This window comes from Crocodylus siamensis, chromosome 3 (genome assembly GCF_052110815.1).
Source record: "Crocodylus siamensis isolate JL-2025a chromosome 3, ASM5211081v1, whole genome shotgun sequence".
NCBI classification, from domain to species: domain Eukaryota; kingdom Metazoa; phylum Chordata; order Crocodylia; family Crocodylidae; genus Crocodylus; species Crocodylus siamensis.
Window position 1 is genome coordinate 198,410,944 of NC_143397.1, and position 27,776 is coordinate 198,438,719.

General features: G+C 43.9%; 1 long non-coding RNA gene across 1 annotated transcript; it reads left to right on the forward strand.

Moving 5' to 3' along the window:
- The first annotated feature begins 1,350 nt into the window (after positions 1-1,350).
- On the forward strand, positions 1,351-16,075 carry LOC149869323 (uncharacterized). The gene is made up of 3 exons (XR_016441093.1): positions 1,351-1,390; positions 4,815-7,029; positions 11,590-16,075. It is a non-coding gene; the product is annotated as an uncharacterized LOC149869323 (long non-coding RNA).
- The last annotated feature ends 11,701 nt before the right edge of the window (positions 16,076-27,776 follow it).

The following is a 27,776-nucleotide window of genomic DNA, read 5'->3' on the forward strand; positions in this document are numbered from 1 at the left end:
ACTGTCCTGGATTCCCTCCTGTAAGCAGGGCTCCTTGTTCCCTCATGGTCATACCCCTGGGACAGTCATAAACTGCTAGAAGACTGTTTAGACTGGACACACGGAAAATTTTCTTTACTGTCTGAGTCTCCAGAGTCTGGAATAGTTTCCACCCAGAAGTGGTGCAAGCACCTACTCTGGTTACCTTTAAGAAACACTTGGATGCTTATCTTGCTGGGGTGATCTGATCCCAGCTGTCTTCCTCTCCTTGGGCAGGGGGCTGGACCTGATGATCTTGTGTGGTCCCTTCCAGTCCTAATGTCTATGAATCTATGATGCCTTACCTAGCCCTCATATTGTGCACCTGCTTGAGAGAATTGGAGAGGCCGCATAACCACAATCGATTTGTCTAAGGGCTACTGACAAATTCTGATGGCCCCCAAAGATTGTGCAAGTACAGCATTTGGAACACCATGGGGGCACTACAAATTTTTACAGATGTCATTTCAGCTTAACAGAGCAGTTGCCACATTTCAGAGGCTTATGGATTCCTTGTTAGCACCACATACTGCCTATGCAACCACCTACACCAATGACGCCATCGTTTTTACTAAGACCTGGCACCAACTTGTACAAGCGGTGAAGGCCATACTGGAAGAACTCAGAGACACAGGGATGACAGCCAACCCCAAGAAGTGTGTATTGGCAGGCAAAGAGATTTAAATATTTAGGGTTCCTAGTAGGACAAGGAATCATTAAGCTCTTGACAGATAAAGTCTAGGCAATATGCTGATTCCAGGCACCTTGCACCTGAAGGCAAATGCATTCCTTTGTGGGGCGCATTAACTTTTACAGGTGGTTCATACCTCATTTCACAGAGGTGGTGGCCCCATTGGCACTGTGGGACTGGTTGACAGGAGTGATGGACTAGTCTCCTAATATGTCTGAAAGCTTTGAGAAATTAAAGACTTTTGGGTAAGATGTACTAATCCACACACCTGACTTCTCAGCACCCTTTATTTTACAGACTGACACATCAGACAAAGCTCCAGGGGCCATCTTATTACAGCAGTGGGATGGTGAGGAATGTCCAGTTGTGTTTGCGAGTTGCAAATTCAACACTGCCAAAGGCAGGTACGTGATAATAGAAAATGAATGCCTGGAAATATACTGCATAGTGGATTACTCTTGATATTATTTATTGGGGTGGGAGTTCTTAGCTAACATGGACCTAACATAGCTTGCATCCATAGATGCTTCTCGAGCAAATCCCGGGACGTCATTCTCCCCTTGTACTTGGCCTTGGTGAGGCCGCAGCTGGAGTACTGCATCCAGTTTTGGGCTCCAGAATTCAAAAAGGATGTGGAGAAGGTTGAGAGAGTCCAGAGGAGAGCCACGCGCATGATCAGAGGTCAGAAAAACAGATCTTACGATGACAGGCTGAGAGCCATAGGACTCTTTAGCCTGGAAAAGCGTAGGCTCAGGGGTGATCTGATGGCCACCTATAAGTTTATCGGGGTGACCACCAGGATCTGGGGGAACGTTTGTTCACCAGAGCGCCCCAAGGGATGATGAGGTCGAACGGTCACAAACTCCTGCAAGACCGTTTCAGGCTGGACATAAGGAAGAATTTCTTTACTGTCCGAGCCCCCAAGGTCTGGAACAGTCTGCCAGCGGAGGTGGTTCAAGTACCTACATTGAACACCTTCAAGAGTGAATTGGATGCTTATCTTGCTGGGATCCTATGACCCCAGCTGACTTCCTGCCCTTTGGGCAGGGGGCTGGACTCGATGATCTCCCGAGGTCCCTTCCAGCCCTAATGTCTATGAAATCTATGACCATACCCCATTATGGTGGCTGGCACAAGCCTGCATAGATAATGTCTGCATCACTCGGTGGGCACTGGCTCTATAGCCATTTAAATTTTCAGTAACTCACTGACCTGACAAGGACAATGTTGCTGCCAATTTCCTCTCCAGGTGTGTTGCAGAGGAGGGGGAAGTTGATGAAGCACCCGAATGCCAACAGACAGCTTGAAAGTCAGGCCAGGTGGAGAGACTTAGGTTGGAGATGCCACAAGACAGCTTAGAGGGGAAGGTCTGTGGCAGGGAGAGTTGGGTGTGACCACCCATCCCCCTGAGGGCCACTTTGGGCTCTGAGGGCAGCAGGCAGGGAATGATGAGTGACTGAAGAAACTTGCCTACAGGAGAAGGGTTTAAAAGGCACTGGAAATGTGCTGGGAGACAGACAGGGAGGAAGCAGGCATCAGGCAGAGTGAGCCCAGCAGTTTAGTTACTGCCAGGCATTGGAGTAAAGAGACACTGTCAGAGGATCACCTCATAAGGGTGTGGCCCTCCACGTCCTGATGACATTCACCTGTTCATGGTTGTTGGGAATGCCTTGGCCAGCTTGTCAGACTCTAGTCTCTACTTAATTCCAGCTCAGCGCAACTTGATGGAATGTTCTTTTGGGAGGTCATGTTGTTTTCACGAGTCTGAGTATGGTGCAAGGTGCCCTCCAAGTGGGGCTCCAACCTTTCGTTTCACCCCAGCCATACACCTACCAGTTATTAGTACGGTATCAGGTATAATCCAGATCATGTGCGTGTGGTTGGCCTGGCCATTTTCTCTGACTCAAGGCCAATTATTCTTCTTCTTCTGGATACCTACCTCTGGCATAAAGTAAGTCTTTAAACTGTCCAGACCTCGGACCTGGACTTGTTTGCCTGGTCTAATAAATCAAATCAATCCTATCTCTCTTCTTGTCTCTTTGTTTCTCTCCTCCCCAAGGCTGGATGCCTGGGATCCAGTCACCCTGTAGGGCTTCTTTCACTTGGCAGGAAGAAAAAAGAAAAAAACTCACGGTGGGGAAATCCTCCCCTTGTTAGTGAGCACAAGAAAATGAATTCAGTGCTTCTAGTGCTGACACTACATAGGTGAGGGTCCTTTAAGCCACAATCTCTCTTCAGCTGGCTAGGCTTCACTCCCAGGCTCCATTAATTGCCCTCATTAAGGTGAGACAATGCCGTCCTGTGGTTACACAGCCTCCTAATCCACACTGGCAGTGGAACTCAAAAGAAAAAAAACCTCTCCAGTATATTCAGGTTTCCTTCTACAGTCTACAAGCTTCGGGCTTTTAACCCTCACTGCCACTGATTGACAGACAGACAGCAGCACTCATGGAGCTCCTCCAAGCTCACAGACCATCTTGGTCTCAAGCCCCATTCCCAGGAATTAGCTTCTTCACTCTTGATCAGAGCCTCCATCCTGCCAGGATTCTCTCTTCCCTGCCCTTCTTCCTTAGGGAGAACTCCCTGCTGGAAGTAGCCCCGGGGCACCAGGAGATGCAAATGTGATGCACCTGGTGATCTAGTAAACTCAATTTTGGGCACATTGGGAATTCCCTTCTCAGTGTTGTCACTGCTTTCTCAGGTAGACTCTGGCCAGGATCATCTTTCTCCTCTGAAGATGTGGTACTGGCTTCTTCACAGGCACCCACAAGAGCTGGGTTCCCACCCGGGAAGAGATGGGCGCGGGAACTGGGGTTCCCCAGTTAGGTTCCACCTCTCTTGCTTCTCATCTTGGAGGGGAGGAGAGGAAGCCCATTCCTTTTCTTTTGTGTTGTCGTCTTTTTTTTTTTTTCCTTTTTGTCTTTTTCTTTTTCATTTTTTTTTCTTGAGATCCTCTGGGTCAAGGAGGCAGAGCCACTTCCCTGGCAAGAGAAGGCCCAAAGAAATGAGCCTCTAGAAAGGGCTTGAAGGGGAAGATGCTGCACAAGCCCATGCTGCATCTGTAGGTGAAAAAGCACAAGGTCTGGCATCTTCAGCTGGCTTAGAACAAACCTAGCCAACGAGACAAGGTGGCGAGGGAGGTTGAAGAAGCCCCAATACCCATGGTTGGCGAGTAGACGGGGTGTAGGTGAGGTGGAGCCCCAAGTCAGCTGCAGCAGTAATGTGAGTACCCATATGGAAGCCCATCACATATACCACTGAACCCCGTTATCCAAAGTACCATCAAGATGTGGCAGGAAAGTAGAGGAAGGCCCAGCCCAGGGACTCATGTGGTTAGTCGTCAGCAAAACTGCAGGCTTGACAAAAACCAAGATGTAGTATGGGTAGACTGTTGTTGTAGTTGTGATGGTCCAGGAAGTGTACAAGATGCAGTTGGTGAAAACAATCTTCAAAAGACAATGGGAGAGCAAAGATGGCTGCCTAAGTTTATAAGCATCTTCAGCAGCTCTGAGTGAATTTCTTGATTCTTTTCCAGAGGTGCTGACTCCCATGATAATTATGATATTTGAAATGCCAACACTGCTCAAACCATGTTGAAAAGGAAAAGAATTATCCTGTTATGATCATGTACCCCAACTTTTCTTAAAGTGGGGAAAGGTAATTCAGGATATAAAAAAATCTTACTGGGTAGGGAATGGGAGGGCATGAAGAATATATAAATAAAATGTGTCCACCTTGACTGTGAGAGCCTTAATGCATGACTGTAGTGTTGGGGGAGGGGAGGGTTTAAATTTTTGTGAAAGGAACTAAGATTTTAAAACATTTGTTTACCATGAGATACGTTGTATTACTTAGCCTTACTCCCACTGTTTGTGCTGCTTTATGAAGAGAAAAGGCCAGTTCAGTCCACTGTTTTATTTTCTTCAGAAATTTTTGATAGCACATAACAAATCATTTTCAAGTTAAGACAACAAAATGGCATATAAATTAAATGCTATTGTAACAAGAAGGAAAAGATAAATAGATTTAAATTTTTTTTGCATACATTGTCATGATAATTTAAAATATATTAAGAGTTGGACTATTATATTCTTTATCCAAACAGCTGTGCCTCTTCAGAGATGCTGCTTCTATTGATGGTGGCAGTGAATCTGACTCTTTGTCTCTAGTGAATCTTAGCTTGTGAAGGTACTGCTAGATTTGATCTTATGTGAGGAAGGAAGCGAGAGTCATGAAGACGTGTGAAAATACATCAACTGTTGGAAGTTCAAAAGTTAAGTTGTTTATGGCTGTGGTTATAAGTTGTGTGTTCTTCTTGTTTTTTTCCTTTTAACTGCATTCTTTAATCTAATCTTGAATTCCAGGATGTGTCCCAATTGAACAGCCCCAGGATGTAAACTGTGAGTGAACATGTGTATAACACCAGGTGCATAAGTTTCTCTACAAGCAATGTACTGATTAGATATTCACTATGTTTCATAGTTCTGAACTTATTATGTATCATGAAGAATGTACATTTTGTTTTATTGATCATATTTTTTCCACCCATAAATCTCAAAGCTTTTGGAAAAGGGAGATTATTATCAGTATTTAAATTTTTCAGATACAGGAACTGAAGCATAGACATGGGAAATAACTTGGTGAAAGTCACATAAGCAAGTCACTTGGAGAGCAAGCCCTAGGATCCATATCTTTTAGTTCTGTTTTGTTCTATGTTCAGTGAACTATGTTGACTCCATTGTTAGAGAACAATGCCTTCTGATCAGGACTTTCAAGGTTTTTTTAATTGCATACTTCAGTACCTCCTCCTATGTTTAGAGTAACACCTGTACAGGAAATGCTCTAGATCCAAAAAAAATTCTACTGGCTGAATGAGAGAGGCTGCTCACTCTGAATAAGAAAAAGAAAATCCAAACTTCCACAGGAAATCCTAAACATTACATTCCTGTGGCTACCTTATTTCACTTACTACTGCTGCAGCTGTCTTAGGCAGATGAACAGTTGATGTTCTGAACAGACCTTTTACTCAAAAAACTGATTTTGAATGGTGATAAATCCGTGTGCTTTTTCCTGCACCTAGTGACCTTTATCCCTTGTGAGCAGGTGGAACCCTTTGCCTACCTTGTGGTGTTGCAATTACCTGCACCTCGGTCTCCTCTCCCTCTTTTTTGCCTGTCACTTCTTAATATTATAAGAATGCTTGGAATGGTTCTCCAAAAGTAGGGCTCTGATCTTCCACAGGGCCCCACCTTCCTTATACTCTGTCCCTTTCCTCTCAGCTGATGGATCACTATTCTTTGTTGACAGTGAGCGCGAGTCACTGGGCCTAGGTTCTTCTCAGTCTCAGTTTAGTTTCCTTCCCAGTCCCAGTTTAGTTTTGGTCAGGTCTCTCTTCGGGTTGTGGCTATTAAGGTTTACTCTCCACCTGCCTTACTTCCTCCCCCTCTCTTACTCCCTTTGCCGCCACCCCTGCCCCTTTCTTCACGAGGCTTGACGTTTTAGTGATTATCCCTGTGTTGATTTGGTCTCCCGTGGTTTGGTCTATCCCAGCCTTGCTTCAGGATTAGTAGACTAAATCACTTCACAGAATCCTGGTGTAAGGTTTAGGACCCAATTAACTGTAACTCAAACATGAAGGGGATCCTTGTCCCCAGCTGTCCCTCCTTTGTCTGGAGATATTAAATAAAAAAGGGAACAGGTTCTTATCTGCTGCCTCTGGCCTGGGCTCCCACATCCAGAAAAGAAGAGTGCTGATTCCACTGGCTTCCCTCAGGCTCTAGTGTCCAGCTAGATTCACACCAACTGGTTTGAACCTTGCTGGTATTTTCTCGGTCAGACTGGACAAATGCCTCCTTTGTCTGGGTCACCTCTGGTCCTCTCTAGGCTACCCTCAGTTCAGTGGGTCTGCTCTTGTCCTGTTCTTGGGTTGGCTTGACTGCCTGTCTCCTGGGAAATTCCCCCTTGTCCCCTGCCTTCCAGCTTGTGAGGACCACCCACCACTGCCCTGCCATCCCTGGTTACTTATCTTGCTGTCCTTTGCTTGTCGGATGCTTGTGCCTCAGGGTCCAATGAGGGTTCGACTGGCTGGATCCCCAGCTCTACAGGTTGTCCTCCTGGTCCAACAACCTTTGTTTCTGGAGATGCTGAACCGGGTTTCTTTCTGCATCTCCCTTTAAACAGCCTGGGCTTCTGCTTGGGCCAATCAGCACCAACTCCTCAGGACATGTACTCTCCATCCCCGGTGTCTGTGTGGTGCTCCAGTTTTCTCCTGGACCTCTTCTCTGGATCACTGGGAAAGCACTGCTCACCAGACCTGACAGGTAAATTTCCTGCTAGCACTTCTGGTCCCTCAGTGATATAGCAGGGGCTGCATCCCAGCCCCTGAATATTTTTCCACCCCTGCTGACCTTTGGCATCAGTTATGTCAGTATTAAAAGGGTTAAACTGATATAACAAGTTGCAGGAAATAGATACTAAAGCATATCATTTGACTGTTTCAAGTTGTTTCACAGTTTAAAGTCAGATTAACTGGCAAGAGGAGGATTTCCTCTCTAGGGGAACTCTTACAGTAGCATAGGGTTACAGTAACACTTTTTTACCATATACCCATTCTAGTTCTCAATGTGAGGGTAGAGATCAGGTAGGAAGAGGATTGGTTAAGATTCCTCTGAATCTATTTCTTTCCTGCTTGTTGGGAAATTCCTCTCAAATTATGGGAGCAGGTCATAGAATCTTGTTGACAAGAATTGTTCTAATTGGTTAGGTACTGATCTGGTCCCCTCTTGGCCCTCTCATGAGTGAAGCAGAGGCAGGAAGGCAGCATAATAATAGATACTACTAAAATAGTTATTTGGCAGCACTGGGAACATCTACAGACGTATTTGATCCAAGATCAGTTTACTTGCAAGAAAAGTATTTTTGAGTAAATGTTTCCAGGGAGGTATCTACGTATGTAGGGATGTGGCAGCAGATTTGCTGCTCTTAGTAGCTGGGTCTAGATGCTGGCAGGCCTGGCAGGAGTCTGAAGCAGCCTGCAGGCCTGGATGCCCAAGGCCTGGAAGTTGCATGGCACTGTGGTGCCAGGAAGCAGTGGTACAGTGCTACAGTAACAAGCGTTACTGAGCATGAGCATTACTAAGCATGAGCATTACTGAGCATGAGTTACTACTCATGAGTAAATTTGCTACTTGGATTTGCAGGTAGCAAATTTACTTGCGAGTGGCTTCATTTACTGCACAGTAAGCATGCACGTGTGTTGACACATGTGCTTACTGTGCAGTACATTATGCTACTGCACAATAAAGTGTCTTGTGAAGATGTACCCACTGAGTGTCATTTGTGCTCCACATGCAAGAGGTGTTGGTTTGACTTGCATTTCTCTACCATTACATGTGTTGTTACATGCTATATATAAAATGTAGCCTGGGTACACCCAGTAGGGTGTGCCCTGTCCTCCACTGACAGTGGTGGGGGTCAGGCAGGGTGCTGATGGAGGGGCCAGCTACTAGAGCAGTTCCCTCTTCTCCCTACAGAGCCAGGCCAAGACCAAGTGCTTAACTATATACTATTTATTACTATAATAAATGCTTAAGTTAAAACATCAAATATTTGCAATAAAACTTAGCGTGCAACATTACATATAGTATCCCACAGTTCACGTAAACCATATCATTTACAACATGTAGAATAATAGATTGAACAAGATAGTTAAGGTTACAACATGCTAACCACATATGGGGAATCAACTTATATAACACAAATAAGTTAATAATATTTCCTAGGCCGACCAAGTAACAATACAAATATACATATTAATACATATAAACACATATAAACTGTGTAAACTTCCTTAAAGAATACCCATAATTATCTAGACCTTGACACAACAACAATCACCCAGAATAGGGAGTGCACTCAGTACCTCCTTGAGGGGTTTCCTGGGAGCCCCTCCACCATTGGGGCCCTGGGATGTGGACTTGCTTCTCCTGCAATGGAGGATGGAGGCAGCAGACCCTCCTGTCCTGTGCCTGCCTCCCCTGTGGGGACCGTTTCCTGAGCAACTCATGCTTCCTCTCTGAAGCAGCCAAGGCTTGTCCCCTGGGGGCCAATCCCATGAGAGCCTCTCTCCAGCGACGCCTTCGGCTCTCCTCGATGGCATGACACTCCACACTGGGCAGCCTAGGGCACTCTCTCTGTCATGGGAGCGGAAATCTGACAGGTTCTGGTTCCCCAGTCTCACACTGGGGGTCCTCCCTTTCCCCTGCTCTGGTCACTTTTAGTTAAAGGGGGAGCCACACTGCAGGGCTCCAGTCACTTGGCCTAGGGCTGCGGCTAACTTGAGCAGCCATGAGCTGCTCCCAGGTGGGTCCTCCGTGCAGCAACCTGTGCACCAAGTGAGGCCCAAGCAGCCTTGAGCTGCTCCCATAGCCAGCTCTCCATGTGCCAATCTGCACCGACTGCCCAGCTGCTTGCCGGGTTTGCAGGCTCAAGCTGCCTCGAGTGGCTCGTAGAGCCTAATCCCCACGTGCCGATTCGTGCACCGCTGAATCTTAAGCAGGGTCCTGAGGACGGCTCTCTCCAGAGCTCCTCTCTCTTTGCTGTCCCTCATCTTCTCTCCCCAGTGTGCTGAGCATGCTCCCCTTTTATGCTCTTCAGAGGCTTCACCCCCAAAGTTCTCTGGACCTGGCTGGTACAGTTCTGATGCAGGTCCAGCTGGTCCTTGCCCCCTACCCTTGGAAAAGGGTTGGGCATTGCTTCCCTTGTGCTGCATCCGGATTGGTGGGTGGGCTCTACCAATCAAACAGCAGACCCTCAAGCCTAGGACTCAACCCAAGCCCCAAAAAGGTACAAAATTAAAAAAAAATCCCAAACCAAATATTCCACTGCATGAGCTTTCTACATAAGGAGAGGACAAGCAGGGGATATTAGTCATATTGTTAGTCATATTGCTTAATATCAGTATAGTGGGAAGTGCTTGGGTAGTATGATGACAGGTATCTTAATATACAGAATAGAATTCTTGATGCTTAAAATATTAGTATCCAATCTAAATCTTGGTGCAAATAACAGACCTTTTTAGGTGCAGTCATCCTAATCTTTGGATACATACCTGTTTAGCACACTATTTAGATCAAGCTGAGAAAGGAACCCCCCAACTCCCTCATCTAAAACAGTGCAGATGTTTCAAAATTCATTTGCAGCCACCTTCAGTCTCATCATTGATTGGCTGTTAAGAGATTAATGTCCCAGATTCCCAATGATCCTGGGTGGATTTCTTAGGAAAAATTTTTGTACATTTGCGTGATGGATGGAAAGTGCACTCTTCACAAGTAAAACTTTGATCAAAACATAACATGCATTTTATACAACAAGAGCCCCAGAGGCCTTGAATGTACAAAGCGCTAACAAAACAGGAAGGCCTTGACAAACTATTGGCTTGGGCAGATGACTCTCCTGCCATAGCACAGGTAGAAATCTGGTTTCCAGATGGAGAACTAGAACCACAAAAGAATACATTTGGAGAACAGTTTGAACTGCTCAGCCAATATGACATTCCCAAATACAAACCTACACATTTTATTCCAGAGTAGAAGGAAAGGTTGAAATAATTGACTAAATATAATGAATCCTCCTCTCCTTTTTGACATTCAAAACTGAAGTTCCAGATTCTATTCCAAATCATTATTTCTGAGGTAGACTGTGTTTACAGTTTAATCAAAATGCAGATGACTATGGAAGCAAAACATGGAAGCTGAAAGGTGAATTCAGAGCTTTGTAATTTTCTTAAAAGTTCTGCATCCCTCTCCAGCAGCATCCTGCATCCCACTCCAGTCTCAGTGGAATGAGTCTTAGAACACTCGTATTTCTGAAGTTGAAACTTCATAAAACATCAGGTGCCGATAAAATAAAGCAGATATAAAGAGAACGAAGGTTAAGAAATTAGTAGAGTGGAGAAGTAAGCAAAATGTGATATATATTATTTTACTCTACAAAATATGGTAGCATGTTTTTCATATTGGCTGCTCTTTGTCGTTTTTATGTTTAAGAAATAAATATCCATATCTAGTGAATCTCAGTGTGTGCTGTTTCCTTTAATAAAATCCTTATGGGGACCTTAATAATTTTTTTTTTTATTCCTGCTTGGTAAAAAAAGGCTGTTTTGAGATTATGGATAATCACAAACACACAGAAGTCAATGATCCTCCTGAGAACTGTGGCCTTTAGGACATGTATGATTAAGATATACCAGTTTTTTAGAGCCACTGGCAAGAAAAGAACAATACTATTAGCATCACTTCCAGATGCTTTGGTCAGCACCAATGACTAACTATCCATTTACAGCTGAGTCAACTTGATGGTAGCTTCTGACATATGTCCCAAACAGGGCTAGAACTTGCTGTGCTGAAGCTGTAGCAGGACACCTTAATAGTCCAGTTATATATATAAAGCCTGTGTGTTTTTTGGGAGGGAACTTTTTTTTTTATTTTTGAAATTCATAACTCAGGTGCTAAGGAAGATATTTAGCCTGGGGGGAGGGGGCCACTTTTCTAATCTTGGCATTTGGCTGACATCTTTTAAAATGGCAGCCATGACTAACGGGATGAAAAAATGTTGATATCTCTGTACCTATGAGACCAATTTTGATTTTCTAAATGACTTCAAATTGGTATTGCAATAACCTATATACTTCCTTTGTCTTTTGATGAGTCATGGCCCATTGTTTGGCAGCTCTACATCTTTAAATGTAAAATAAAAACATTATTGAACACTTTTTAAGGCATGACATAAAGCATATAATGGTATCCTCTCTCAATGTTTGGTAATTCTATCCTTTTGTTGTTACTTCTTATCTACATTATTTTTTATTTCTTCTTTTTTAGTGAATGAAGAGAAGACAATTAAGAACTATGGATGATAGAACAAGGGCTACAAATTCACAACAAACCATTAAGTCAGCACTTTTACTTGGAGCACTGTTAGAATCAATCAAGAAAAAACCTAAAACATTCAATAACTATGTGTGTCATATAGGAAAAAAACTTCAACATCTAAAAAGAACCCCTTTTAGCAACTTTCCCAGGATACATGGAATAAACTTGCACAAAAAACTTAACAATGAAAGGACTTACACACAAGTTTTGATACTCTTTATGAACAAATACAAGTTGATGATAAGCCAAAGAAAATGCATAAAAACTGCAAGTTAAATGTTGTAGGCATTAACTTGAAGTGTGCACAAAAGGCACACAATTTGTTAAGTGTTACAAAAGAGACTGATACTGAAGTTACTGATGAACCAAGTAGATCAGGAGTAAGAAGCAGTTAAGGATGTTCCTTGTTAGTTTCTTCATGTATAATTTGAGGAACCTTTGGAAAAGAAGAGCACTAGAGACATCCTAGGCAACAGATTATCTGTAAATTTTCACCAAAATGAAACAGATGGTGCTTGGAAAATTTTTGTGCAATCCAATATGTTCAGGATAAGAAAAAAAGGAATTGTTTCCAACCTTAAGTTAATTACTGATAGTGGAATACTGAAAGTGGCAGCATTGGATATTTGTTATCATAAAGATTGCTGGAAATAATTTTGCAGACTCATCTATAATAAGCATGTGAGAGAAAATAAAGACAATCCCCAACAATGGCAAAAATGGGTAGCAGAGAAACAGAACAAGGCTTCAGCAGCTCTGATTCTCTTGTTGAGAGTCTAGAAATCCACACAGAGGCTTATACACTTTGAGACATTCTCTTGAAGCATGAGCAGCTACAAAGAGATTTGATGATCACCAACAAAGAAATCTAAAATAATTGTGACAACAAACATGCTTTATGATCTCTGAACAAGAAGCTTGAAGATCATTTTGGAAAAGACATCAGGTTTTAGTCCAGATATCGCAGAAATGAATTGCAGAAACTATAAATGATAGTTTATTTCCCCAAGCACAGAGGAGCATATCTTGAATGTGCAGTGAATAGTTGAATCAATGAACTGAAAGAGGGCAACACACCCAGCGACATTGTAGAAGGCTATGCACTGGTTGCAGAACAACTGCAACCAGCTGTACATTTTCTGTCTGAAGGATTGTTGCATCTAATCATAGGAAAGCGACAGCCAATGCATGTCACATTATCTATTTCACAACATGATGGCTAGTAAGGAGCTCATCCAAATCCTAAAGGAAATGAAACTTGGCATTTCTTTTATAACAATGTTCTTGATGAACTTTCGGCATGGGCACTGCAGGAACACTACAAATCTGACCATAGTTCAATACTTTCAATGGCTGCACCTCAATCAATTCAGCGTGGTCAGTTGTGTCCAAGTAAAATTGCTCCAGGTTGGCCTTATAGTGTTGTCATGGATAACAAATATTCTAATGGAGATGGGTTAACAGGCTCTGAATCGAGCCACTATACAAATGGAATTCTGGCACAACCAATTTCATTTTGTTAAGAATGAATTGTTTCAGATGCAACAACCTTGGTTATACCAAAACCTGAAGTTTGGAAAAGTCTTGTCTGCCCAGTTATCACCAAAAATGATGATAACTTGGCAGATGGGAGTGGCAAATTACATGCTCAATTACAACCATAAAGAATTAGAGGTTAGTTCTGAGAGAATACTGGCACACCAGTTAACAGCCCATGCACTTCTTCAAGTGATTCAACCATGTGAAAGGGTCCCAGTGTTTCCTGGATATCATTGCTCTCTTAAAAGGAGTGTTAGGAAGTAGGAAGCATACAACGTTAAATGTTATGCACAGCCTCCAAACAAAGAAGTTATAGATGTGATGGATCGGTGCCAAAAGTTGCTGACATGAAAAATGTGCCCGTTATTCAGCTGGTTGTAGATCAAGCAGTGTATAGATATATCGAAGGAGACCCTTTGTGAAGATGAGAAGAGATGGCCTCATGAGAAAAGGGGTACTTGGTGGGTTTCACACAGAAATATATTATCTCAGTGCTCTAGGAAAAAAGATATGCAGGTAGTGATTTCTAAGAATTTGGTGTTGTTGCCGGGGTTGTGGCTGCACACAGAGCTGTTGCTGCAGGTAGCTCACGTAGAGCACTTTTTGGTAAACATTACAGAGGAATGCACTGCCACAAGCTAGTAACAGAAGGTTTACTGAATATGTTAATCCTTAGATATCTCCAGATTGCTCCTCAAGCAACTGACAGCTTGAAACAGTTGGTATATACCACTAGAAAAAATGGACACGTTAAGTTCATCAGTTCAGCTGCTTTTCAGGAATTGGTATGTTTCGTGTTTGAAGAAGTGCTCACTTGTGAATCAGCTTTGGCCAAGTATTTTCTGCCTTATATCATTCATGTTGAAATACTCTTTCAACATTACCATTGTCTGATGAGTGGAATACATTTTGAAGAGTATTTCAAATTGCTATAGAATGCTTTCACTGTTAGCTGTTTATATTAACGTAAACTATCTAAACACCTGTCCTTGTATTACTGGTGAATGACAACATTGAGAGAAGATAAAAATGTGCACATAGCTACATTGTTTTCATTTTCGTTGACTGGAAAGACTTACAGCAAGTTGCATCCAGATCAGGCCATAGAAATTACCATGAACAGACTGCAAGGTTGTTGATGCAGCGAAGACAGCTCTGGAACAATGGGACGTGGACCTATGGGATCTGAATCTACCAACTCTTCACTCCCTTTTCTCTGGAAAGCCAGCAACAGAAGTGGTAAGGAAGAGTCTCCACACAGCTCATGATGAAGGTAATGTGATGGTGGAAAACATTCTGGAGAGACTTTCTTCCGGAACTCAGTCAGCATTATCACCACAAGGAAAAGCAAGACCTTTGCGACAAAGGCAACTGCAACCAAGAGCAAGCAAGGGTGTAGGAAAATGGTTAACCGTACTGCAATGAAACAAATCATTGACCTTCTAACAAGCGGAAGAGAGACTACCATGACTTCAGAAAAAATCATGCAATACAGAATTATCTCTGTGAGTCTTTTGCTCTTCACAGCAGATGGGACATTCCACAAACAAGTCAAATAAAAATTTGTAATATTGATGAACCTCCAGTTGATCTCACCACCATGACATTATCATGCATTAATAGAAGTTGGAATGATATGGAATAAAGTCCCACCAAACAAGACACGAACAGACTCAAAGCATATTCAGACCAAGTATGTTGCTGGCCAACACCCACGAGCAGTGGCATTTCACTTCATTAATGATGTTTATGATAAAAAACTGCTGAAGGCTAATACAAAATAGCATGAGCAGAAGCATGGTTCAAAGTCATTCGGGTTTTTTTCCTAACATCTACCCTGTTTTTGACCAGCAAAAGCCTACTGGAGTATCCTGGCACTCATTTCTAGCAAAGCATTCTAGCAAAAGGAGACTACAACATTTCCTTTTGAATGAATGGCATTTTTACTTCCACCACACTGACCTATACTTCACAATAGATCTCGTCTGCTATGATTTAAAATCTGGAGAGCCTGATGCATGCTTTGTACTGAAATCTTGATGTGAGGCTGGCACAAGGTTGTTCTTCCATGCAGCTCAAATGGATAATTTCTGCACGATTGTTTTTATTTCAAATATACTGATGTATGGGTTGTTGCTTCCTACATCAGTCATGTGACTGAGCAAGCTATGTACATGTAAAAGAAGAAACCAAGAGACACACCATCATACTACTATTGCTGTTTGTTATTTCCAGAGTATGATGTAGTGTCTGCTGCTCTTGCGGTTTACAGATTCACTGGACTAGACACAGTGGGAGGTTTCTTTGGCATGGTAAAGTGCCATCAATGAAGTGAATCTTACAATCAACAGATTTGATGTATATGGAGACTATGCAGCTTAGAAAAAAATGAGGAGCTACCTGAAGATCTGTTCACTAAACTAGCTTTATTCACTGTCAGAATACTTTAAAATGATCCTGTGAGTGATAGTTTGTCCACTGCTCATGCATGTAAATGGCAGCAAATGGCATACTATGATTCTGCAAGACTTCCTCCAGACCATGACTCCTTCAAACAAAAACTGCCTCCAAGCACACTTGCTAGTCTACGAATGGAGAAATTCACAACACGCACAAACTCTTGATCCAACAAATTTTGTGTGGATGTCAGTGCTGGATGGGTTGGAACCCGTGATGCGTACTAAAAGTGGACTGCCAGATGGAATGAAATTGCTTCTAAACAATGAAAATGGATATTCAAATGAACCAATTAAAGCTACTGTTCTTTAGTCATCTGAAAAAGATAGTGCCACAGAAGATGAATCCCTAGATTAAGAATATACAGTGTATGCCATGTCACAGACTTGACTTCAAATTTGAGTTGAAGTGTTCTATTTTATTTAAATGTGTTCTATAATCATTTGTACCTGTGTTGTTAATAATATTAAATGTGACTTGGAAGAAATGTATGGTAAAATGTTCTACTAGAAACAAGCATTCTTACTGTGTTGCTAAAAAAGTGGTCAGTAATGTTGTTATTTTGCATTCAAAAACTTAGAGCTGCCAAACAATGGACCGTTCCTCATCAAAACAAAGAAAGTTTGTGGGTTAGTGCAATACCTATTTAAAGTCATCAAAATCAGCCTCATAGGTACTGAGATATCAGCATTTATTAATCTCATTAGTTATAGCCACTGCCACAACACAGGGTCCCCAGGGATGGCTGTGATGCCCCTAGGGCTCTGTGACCATGCCAGCTTCACCCTGCGGGCACTTTCTAATTTTTCCTGCCATGTCTTGTTGATTAAGATCATAAATAGGGAGGCTGCCCACAAGTTCCTGTGTGGTCACAGTCCTGTTGAATGCCACTAGAACCTGTGTGTTCTTGGATCCCTTGCCAAGTCCTGCACTCAGTCGCTGCCTCATGGGACACCTAAGTCTTACTGGGCTAGATGCATGGCTCCAAAACCTCCCCTTTACCATGCCCCATGCCTCACAGGTTGCATGTAAATATTATCCCACTGGTGAGGTCTTGGCCTGACTTGGCCTCCTGTTGTCACTGGGCCTCTGGCCCCTATAGCTGTCACTGAACCTCTCTGGCACTGGGCTCTGTGGCCCCTGTCACTGTGCCCCTCTGGTGCTGGGCTTTGTGGTCCCCTGATGCTGGAAGAAGGCTAATGTGGTCCCCATTTTCAAAAAAGGGTGGAGGGAGGACCCAGGTAAGTATAGGCCTGTTAGTTTTACTTTGATCCTGGGGAAGCTCTTTGAGAAAATTATCCTCACTTTCACCAAGGTTTCCTCATGTTACAGTATAAAATGGACAGAGGCAGAATGGGGGTTTCCATAAGTAAGAATTCTGTAAATGAGTTTTTTCAGGTTAAATCCCCAAAAAACATGGTTACCTAAAACAAGCAGTAGGTGGTGGCCGTTAGGTTGATAAATGCAAAATTCTGGTCCTCTAAAGGGCTGTTCATGCATCCTGTAGTAAAAAACTAAACAAAAAAAGCATGACCCACAATCAAGACCATGTCTGTCCTTATCCATAGCACCCTAATCCAGTGGTTCTCAACTGAGATGCTATGAGAGCCTTTTAACAGTGTTGCAATGCAGGCATCACAACTGCTGCTGTGACTAGGCAAAACTGCCCCATGTGGAGCAAGACCAGGAAGGGCTGTGGCAAGAGCCTTTCCAGGTGGCTTCTTCATGTATGTTATCTGAATTGCCCTTCTAGATTGCGTACCTCACCCTATACAGTGTATAGTGCCAAACTGAGTTTTGGATTTTATTCTGTGGGCTATGTACCTCACTTACAGATCTTTAAGTCTTTTCTTCATTCTAGCTTTTATTTCTTTTGTAACATTCTATGTGATTCTGGTCCAGAGAAGAGCCTAATATCTTTTAAATGTTCAGGAGTGATTGGAGATTGTTTTTTATATAGTTTTAAATGTTAGCCCAGGGAGCTTATTGATTGATTACTGCTCTTTGGCTGGCTCCAGCAAAGCCACGTCCCCTTGTTTATAGGCATAGATTGTACAGCCATCGACTCTACTGCTACTTTTAGGAAGACCCTTGTGTAAGTTCTCAAGGTGCTAATTCTGCAAATAATCATTATGTGGGAGAATGCTTTCTACCCTCGGTAGTCCCAAGGAAGCCAAAACTGAAGGGGGAGGCAAGTTGATATGTCTATAGTGCTGTATTATTGCAGCTAAAAAGCAGGTTACATTTCCCTGGAAGGTTCATAATTAACCTCTAGCTGGTGCAGAAGATTGTTTGTTATTGTATTTAGCCAAAGTAAAGCTAATAGAAATATAGTATCTTTCTTTAATAGAAAGGCTTGTTTTTGTAGGCAGTTATTCACTCCTCTAAATCCCCAGCCTCAACCCTACAAAGGCTTTTTTCTGCTGTTCTTCTGTGTACTAAGTCTGATCTTCAGATCTATCATCCTTTGCACTTCTTTCATAGCATAGAAGATACCAGAAATTTGCCTTAAATTGATCAATTAGGGATTCCTGTCCTGAGAGAATTTTACTGTGGTTTAAAGCTGGCATCCTCCAAGCCTGGTCTATATATAACTTGCACTGTTTTGTTTTGTTTTTAAGCTAAAGATGTGGTTTGAAAATTTATACCAGTTATTTCCCTAACTGTGATCCCAATGGTCTGCAAGCCCTCAGATAGAAACTGACACATTGCTAAGAGGAGATAATATCAAACAGCATTTCTCATGTATGGACCAAAATATGCATTTAATAGAAGAAATAGCCCATATTTTTTCAGTCAACGGTGAGATGATATCAAATTCATTTTGACCTAAAATACCATTTTATATTTACTTTCCTTGCTTATTTTTTTGAAACGTGGATACAGTGGGAATTCTAAGGATTTCATTACTATAATAAAAATAGTACAAAAATTAAGTTTTTAAAGAATCCATACTGGTAAAAACAGGACACCCATACCAACTGCCTGACAGCCAGAAACTTTGCCTCCTTTCATAGTCTATAATATTGTGTTGTTGCCCTGTGGGGTCAGGCCAACTCTCAGGATCTCAGTATTGCACTGTTAGACAGGAGAGTGTGACACAATTGCACATATACAAACACACACTACCAGCTCAGGCACATATACATCCAAACCAGCCTAGGCACGTGCATACCTATCACCAGTTCAAGCACATACACTATACACCCCAAAAGTTAGACCTAGATCACTAATCCGTATATCATGCCCACAATAACATATATATATTTTTACACACACACACTCACCAGTTCACATGCATACAACCCATGTACACATACACACAGGTGAGTTCCTAACTTGGATGGTAAAGTGTGTATGTTTGTGCTTGGGGTACCTGGGATACTTGGTGGAAGGTTAAGGTGAGAGAGAGAGTTAAAGTGTAGGGGGTGAAAGTTGCCAGAACTAGGATTGGAACCAGTGGACTACAGAGAAGCTGGCGGAGGAACTGAGGCTTGGGTTTACTTAAGGTAGACTGGGGCTGGAAACTGAGGCAGACAGCTGAGATATTGTGGGGGAGGGGGGCAGATAAATGGTGGCAAGGAGGAGACAGCCAGGAAAGAAACTGAGGCAGAAACCTGGTTGCTCAGGGGAAAAGGAAAAGGCAGCGGGGATAAGACAGTGGCAAAGAAACAGGGGGGTTGGAGGCAGAGAGGAGCTCAGGACAGGTGTTGGAGGTGGCAGTGAGCCAGAAGCAGGAGAAGAAGAAATGAGACAGAAGTTAGAGGGGTGAGGAGCAGAGATTGGAGCAGGGCCAAACCATAGTAAAGCAAAACCCAACTTAGGGTTCCAAATAACAGTTTTATTACACACACAACACACTACACAGCCCCATGAAGTTATTGGTTCACTCACTCACTCACTCACTCACAATAGCAGCAGGAGAAAGAGACTCAATGGAAGGGTTGGAGTCCAGGTAGGGAACAGAAGTGGAGTCCAAGTCCTTGGTTGAAGAGGGGGTGGGAGGTGATAGCTACCTATGCAGGTTGGAAAAGTGTTGTCCAGAGGGGCTCGCTGGCTTGGCCTCTGGGTGGCTAGGTGGTGTGGCATGGTGCTGGTCCAGATGGAGAGGGCATCCCACTGGGTCTGTCTTCACTGCCCCTTTTTATAGGGGCAGACCTTGTGTGACCCTAGTGACAGGAGGCATGCCCTGGCAAGGGTCAGCCCCTGGTGTACTGAGCATGTGTGCTCCATGCAGGGATGTGCAGTTTTGGGTGTCTGTAATGGTGGGGTACAATGGTAGAGTTGCTGGTTCTGCAGGGTCTTTTGTCTTTCAAAGGCTGGGTTCTTGTCTCTGTTCCTGGGTGAGGTCTGTGGTTCCTGGATGAATCAATGCAAGGTGATGGCCCAGTCATTACAGGCCATTCAGTAAAGGCCTGCTACCATTGTATTTCAATCATTCCCAATCACTCTCATTCATCCGGGAACCAATTTACATGGGAGGGATACATGAATCATACGGTTGCAACACAGGGGATGCCCGGGCAGAGGACACAAGATGGAGGCTTGACATATAAAATGGAAACTTGACATGACTTTGTTTCACTTACAAATACAGGCCTAAACCATACAATATCCATATGAAACAATAAAAATCAATACAAAAATAATAATAATACAATATACAACAGTAAAAAGCAATACAAACATAATAATTATACAATATAAAACAGTGGATATCCAAAACCAAAAACTTGCTCCCAAAATAAAAATGTTAAAGCTTATCCTAAGTCTGAGCTCACTTATACTTATCTATAGGGAATAGAGAAGGAGAGGAAAAGTCAAAAATAGTTGGGGGAGGAGAGGGAATGAATTTCTATCATGTATGTATGTATATATATATGTGTGTGTGTGTATATATAATATGTGTGTATGTGTATATGTATGTGTGTGTATACACACACACACACATATATGTATGCAAGTATATGTATGTATATATGTATTAAAAAAGAAAAATGGGGTTTTGCTACAGTGTCATTCTTCAGTTAAAATGTATTTGGTTTTTGTGGGCTTGGCTGTCAGTATTAACACTTTAACTTTGAATTTATAGTGTTACTAACAGCATTTTGTGTCTATTTACATAATACTTCATAGACATTAGGGCTGGAAGGGACCTCGTAGATCATCAAGTCCAGCACCTAGCCCCAGGGGCAGGAAGTCATCTAGGGTCAAAGGATCCCAGAAAGATAAACAACCAAGCATTTCTTGAATGAGTCCGGAGTAGGTGCCTGCACCACTTGGAGGGAGTCTATTCCAGGTCTTGGGGACTCAGACAGCAAAGAAATTTTTTCTTATGCACAGCCTGAAGTGGTCTTGGAGGAGTTTAGAATCATTCATCTTTGTTTTTCCCTGGGGCAGATCCTGATGTACACCCCTTATGTACTTACAAGCAGCCACCAGGTCCCCCCTGAGCCTGAGCTTTCCTAGGCTGAAGAATCCCATGGCTCTCAGCCTCTCATCACAAGGCCTATTCTCTTGCCCTCTGATCATGCACATGGCTGTCCTCTGGACTCTCTCAAGTTTCTCAACATCCTTCTTGAATTGTGGAGCCCAGAATTGGATTCAGTACTCCAGCTGTGGCCTCACCAAGGCTGAGTACAGCGGGAGGATGACATCCTAAGATTTACTTGAGAACATCTATGGACGTAAGCCAGAGTTTTGTTTGTTTTACTAGCTGCAACATTTCATTGGTGGCTCATGTTCATCTTGTAGTCAGTCATGACCCCCAGGTCCTGCCGACCCTATAAGTATCTGTGGGTTTTATTTTCCCTGAGGTGGAGTACCTTACATTTATCGTTATTGAACTTACATATAAGCATCTTTATTTCATAGATTTCACAGACATTTGGGCTGGAAGGGACCCAGAAGGATCATTGAGTCCAGTCCCCTGAGCCATGAGCAGGAAGTAAGGAGGGATCATAGGATCCCAGCAAGATAAGCATCCAAATGTGTCTTGAAGGTATTCAAAGTGGATGCTTGAACTGCCTCCAGTGGCAGTCTATTCCAAAACTTGGAGGCTCAGACAGTAAAGAAGTTCTTCCTTATGTCCAGCCTGAATTGGTCGCGGTGGAGTTTGTGACCATTTGATCTTGTCATCCCTTGGGGCGCTCTGGTGAACAGATATTCCCCCAGATCCTGATGAGCACCCCTGATAAACTTATAGGTGGCCACCAGATCACCCCTGAGCCTGCGCTTTTCTAGGCTGAAGAGTCCCATAGCTCTCAGCCTCTCATCATAAGGTCTGTTTTCCTGACCTCTGATCATGTGCGTGGCTCTCCTCTGGACTCTCTCAAGCTCCTCCACATCCTTTTTGAATTGTGGAGCCCAACCTGAAAGCAGTACTCCAGCTGTGGCCTCACGAAGGCCAAGTACAGTGGGAGAATGATGTCCTGGGATTTGCTTGAGAAGCAACTATGGATGCAAGCCAGTGTTTTGCTTGCTTTGCTAGCCACAGCATCACACTGAAGGCTCATGTTCATCTTGTGGTCAATCATGACCCCCAAGTCCCTTTCATCTGTAGTGCTAACCAGCATAGTACTGCCGAGCCTATAAGGATACTGCAGGTTTTTCCTCCCCAAGTGAAAAACCTTGCATATTTCAGTGTTGAACAGCATCAGGTCCTCCTCCGCCCATTTCATGAGCCTGTCAAGCTCTGCCTGGATCACCCTCTTGTCCTCAGGTGCAAATGCTTTACCCCAGAATTTGGTGTCATTGGCAAACTTGGCCAGTCCGCTTCTGACATCAATGTCCACATCATTGATGAAGATGTTAAACAGTATAGGCCTGAGGACAGAGCCTTGAGGGTCCCCACTGGTGACCGTGCCCCAGGATGATTGGCTTCCATCAACCACCATTCTCTGGGTCCTACCACAGAGCCAATTCGCCAGCTAGCAGATTGTGGTGAGGTCGAGGCTGTAGTTAGCCAGTTCTCCCAAGTGGTGATCATGGGATACCAGATCGAAGGCTTTTTTGAAGTCAAGATATACAACGTCAATCTCTTCCCCCTTGTCCAGGTGATAAATCACCTGGTCATAAAAGGAAATGAGCTTGGTCAAGCAAGACCTACCTGCAACAAACCCATGCTGGGTACCCCTCAGGATATTGCTGTCAGGTAGTCTGTTAAGGATGGCCTCTTTGATAATCTTTTCCAAGACCTTCCCCAGGATAGAGGTTAGGCTGATGGGCCTGTAGCTTGCTGGATCTACTTTCCTCCCTTTCTTGAAGATTGGCACGATGTTGGCCTTCTTCCAATCTTCAGGCACTTCAACAGAGTGCCAAGAGCTCTCGAAGATCCATGCCAGGGGCTGAGCTATGATGCTTGCCAGCTCCTGTAGTACCCTTGAGTGTAAACCATCAGGGCTGGCTGACTTTAAGTTATCTAGCCTCGCAAGGTGTTCCTTCACAAGGTCAGCACTGATGGCGGGTAAAGAATCTCCCTTACCCGGGCCTCCATGACCCACAGTGGGCAGGGGCATCCCATGGGATGGGTGAAGTACTAATGCAAAGTACCCATTTAGCAAGTCTAGTTTTTCCTGGGAATCAGTTGTTAGTTGTCCCATCTGGTTTAGCAGGGGCCCAATGTTGCCCTTGCTTTTCCTCCGTCTCCCCACATATCTAAAGAAGGACTTTTTATTATCCCTGATATTTGTAGCTAGCTGGAGTTCCATCGCAGCCTTGGCTTTCCTGGGTTTCTTTCTGCAGGTGCAGGCCAGAGCAGAGTATTCCTCCTTGGTGGTGATTCCAGTCCTCCATCCTTTGTAGGTCTTTCTTTTAAGATGCAGGAGATCTGCCAGTTACCTGGAGAGCCAAGGGGGGGCTGCTGTGCCCTTTTGCTGCTTTCCTCTGAGATGGGATGGACTTTGCTTGTGCATCCAAGATTGCTCCTGTGAGGAGCAACCACTCATCCTGATCTCCCCTCCCCTTTGGGTTGTGGCCCTTTAGGGCCTCACTGACAAGCCTCCTTAGTTTGTCAAAGTCAGCTTTCCTGAAGTCAAGGACTTCTGTATTACTGACTGACTTGCCAGCTTTATGGCAGATGGTGAAGGTGATCAGCTTATGGTTACTGTCACCCAGCTTCCCTTCGATCCTTAGGTCGCTGATTAGGTCATCCCCAGTTGCCAGTACAAGGTTGAGCAGCGCTTTATCTCTTGTCAGCCCATAGACTTCCTGCATCAGACAGGGGTCATCCACATGAAAGAAAGCTTTGTAACCATTTGGATTTGGCTGAGCGCTTCTCCCATGAGATGTCTGGGTAGTTAAAGTCTCCCATGACAATCATGCACCAGGAGTGCGCAGCCTCAGCTAATTCCCTGGCAAGCTGCTGGTCAAGGTTGTGACCCTGGGTAGGGGGTCTGTAGTAGACTCCCACCATAGTATCCCGTGTACTGTGTTCTCCATAGATTTTAACCCAGAAGGTCTCAAGTCATCCACTGTTGGTGCCAATGTCGGCTTGCAGGAATGCATAGATTTCCTTGACAGAGAGAGCTACACGTCCGCCCTTTTTGTCCACTCGATCTCTCCTGTACAGGGTATAGCCATCTATACCTGTGGCCCAGTCATGGGTGGAGTCCCACCAGCTCTCCATTATCCCTATGACATCATAGTTAATTGCGTTTAGCAGGAGGACAAGTTCCTACTGTTTATTCCCCAAGCTCCTGGCATTTGTGTATAGGAATGCAAGTGTCCCCTTGGGTGCTGTTGCCTTGCCTATAGATTGTTCCAGGGCTGGGGCATGGGTAGTTTCCCTTAAATGCCATGGCCTGCTGGCTTTGCAAGTGTTGCTCAGTGAGCCAGCAGTGGCAGTAGTCCCCCCCACCCCTTGGCGGGCTTAGTTTAAAGCCCAGTGGAGCAGGTCAGCCAGTCTGACTGAGAAAAGCCTCCTCTGTAGCAGAGAGAGGTGGAAGCCATCCCTTCCCATTAGCTCGCTGCCTCTCTCACCAAAGAGCAGACTGTGATCATGGAAGCCAAAGCCTTCTGGATGATAGCAGTGCTGCAGTCTTTGGTTAACTACCTGGATCCTCCTCAGCCCATAGCCTGAGACAGGGAGGATTGAAGAAAACACCACTTGTGCCCCCAGACCCTTAAGCACTGCTCCTAAATCCCTGCAGTGCCTCATGACCTGGCTGGGAGTGCTCCGAGCCGTGTCATTAGTGCCCACATGGATTAGGAGCATGGGATAAGTGGTCAGTGGGCTGGAGGAGTTTAGGGATGTTCTCCACAATGGCTTGGATGTGGGCTCCTGGGAAGCAGCAAACTTCCTGGGCTAAGGAGTTGGGGAGGCAGATTACCCCCTCAGTCTCCCTCAGGATGGAAAAAAAAACACTTTGTGTTTTGTCTTGGGGAAAGCGGGGGTAGTATCTACATTTGAGCCTGTGTTACCTGCAAGAGGTTTGTATTGGTTGCAAAGCTCCAACAGGGTGCGGGCCTTGGTGTGGTGGGCCTTGGGGCCCATGACCAACTTGATCCAACCCCTGGGCTGGACAGAATGGGAGGTTCCTGAGTCCTCCCTTGTCCTGGTGGGAGACTGTGGTCTACCCTCCACCTCCCAGGGGAGAAGAGCCTGGCAGTAGGACTCAATCTCCTGCTCACAGTCCCTGATGGCATGCAGTCTCTGGACTGTGGCCTGGAGCTTCTTCAGCTGGTGTGCCAGAGACACCAGTAGGGATCAGACCTCACAAGGGGAGGTGGCCATGCTCCCAGGCCCCACAGCCTGAAAAAGGGACAGGCAGCCCCCGCAGCTAAGAGCCAGGGGCTCCGTCTGCGTGGAGCTTGGAACCATGGGCTCCATCTGGGTGGCAGTTTTTGAGGTACTGGGGGGGACGCAGACCCCTCGGGGACTCTCGGGGTGTGGTGCTTGCCCATCTGCATCATGCTGCTATGGTTGGGACTGTCTTCCCTAGAGGGCTCACAGGCAGGGTCAAGGGCCCTCCCATGCACCCTCCTGTGCAAACTCCCATGCTAACTCATGCATTGGGCCTAGGAGTATGCCTGTTTGCATAGCCAATTCATGAGGCTCCGGTCGCGTCGCTCCCTGGGGGGCTGGGTGATGTAGGAGCCGGGGGTGGGGGGTTACCCTTCTCAGCCAACGTAGCCCACTTCCAGCTGATTCGGTCCTTCCCTCCATGGTCCCCTGCTTACTTGGGGTAGGCTGGGGCTTGTTGGGGGTCCTGGGGTCTCGCTGGGGGTCATGGGGGCTCAGCGGGCTTACACTGGCATGTCTCACACCAGAGCCAGGACCAAATATTTTATTATGGCTAAAATAACATACAAATCAGTTTTAAATTTTTTCAGTATATTTTGCTATAGGCTTTCAAAGTATTTTTAAAAACCTTCTGGCTGCAAATATATTTTTCCCAGTCTAAACTATATATTTCTAGCTTTGTGAATGCATAGGCAAGCTGAAACGATCATTCCAAAGAATCGTGAATTTCCTTCATTTACTCAATAGAGTTTTTACGTCCAGTCACTTAACTATAAAACTTTTCTTTGCTGAACACTGTATTAAATACTTCCAGTAAATATAATTTACTGTATATCTATGTTGTCCAATACAAATGCATATAACTATTATATTATGGTATCCCGTTTATTGCAACAGTCTTTGTGTAAGAATACATTAATAATCTCAGCAAGCAGCTGCAAAGGTTGATAATGAAGATGTTGTTACTGACTTTAGTTTTGACTCTGAAGACTCATTTACATGGAAAGAAAAACCAAAAACTAGAAAATCTTAATTACAGGGGCAATTTAGCCAGGCTTGTATCATGGTATGGTAACCAGTCTAGCTAAGTGGAACTGAATACTTTGAACAAATGTACCTATTTGTATATTGGATTAGCACTACTGCATACTTGCTTTATGAAGTCTTAAAGAGCCTTTGGCTGCCTATACACGTGCTCCAGGGTGGGAGTGTTTTAATTAGAGCAATTCCTGGAGAGCTGCTTTAATTGAATTACCTCACTGTCATGTGTAGTAAGCCCCTGCACATTTAAAAATGGCTGTGGAATGCTTTATCTAAACCTCATCCAACAAGGTTTAAATAAAGCTCCCCCTACAACCATTTTAAAATGTATGGGGTTTAATACGCATGACAGTGAGGCCATGCTGGAACATTGTAATTAGAATGTGAACCAGTATGTGTATAGGCAGCCATGGTTTTAATATACTGTGGCACTGAAAGCAACGAGTACTTTTAACTTTATTTTTCAATTTGTATACCTACAAATACCTACCAAAAGAGAGCCAAATTATATATGTGACTGAACTAGCAGAAAAAAGATGGGTTATTTTGCTTTCTCATTCCTTTTGTCCTTTGATAAAGATATTCCTGCTGAATAGAGAACTATCTTGATTTTCACTGCTGAAGTATTTCCTTTTTTTTAGATATAACATTTTGAATATTTGTATATGAGATGATATTGTTTCTATTTTTGCTATTTATTATGGGTATCTGCGGACATAGGTGTTTGAATATGACCTTGATTTTGCAATTCAAGCCACACTGGCAGTGTGGATGTGCTTTGCATTATTAAACTGTACATATATAAATTGCACGCATTCACAAGCGCACACACATACTATGTTGAAAAACTTTAAGGTTTTAGAGGCAAGTACAAAAACGTGAGGAAATTCCATAATTAGGGCTGTCTGTCCAACCTTAATTCAGTGCCTTACAAGACATTCTTGCATCATGTACTGATTGCTTCCTCTTTTACTCCACTACCCTCTCACAGATATTTGCTGACAGCAGTAGAAGAATGAGACTGGGGATTCTTAGGTCCCACAGAGAACAGTGGACTGGAACAGTGTGGCCCAGGGCTAGAGGAGCAAACAGCTTGTCCAAACTAATAAGGGTTCTGTGTGATTGATCTCATTACTTTTCCTTGAGGTACTGGTCCTTATAAAACAGCAGAGTGAGAAGAGGGAGGTGTATTTACTCCATATGTGAGTATGGGGAAAAAAAAAAGAATTAAGGATGGGGAACAGCCATCCATCCTACAGCATTTTCCCCATAGACTCTTATTTGCCAGAAACAACATCCTTTAGGTTGTCCCTTCTACAAAGCCGCCTTTGACTCTCTTCACTCTCTCCCACTGCCT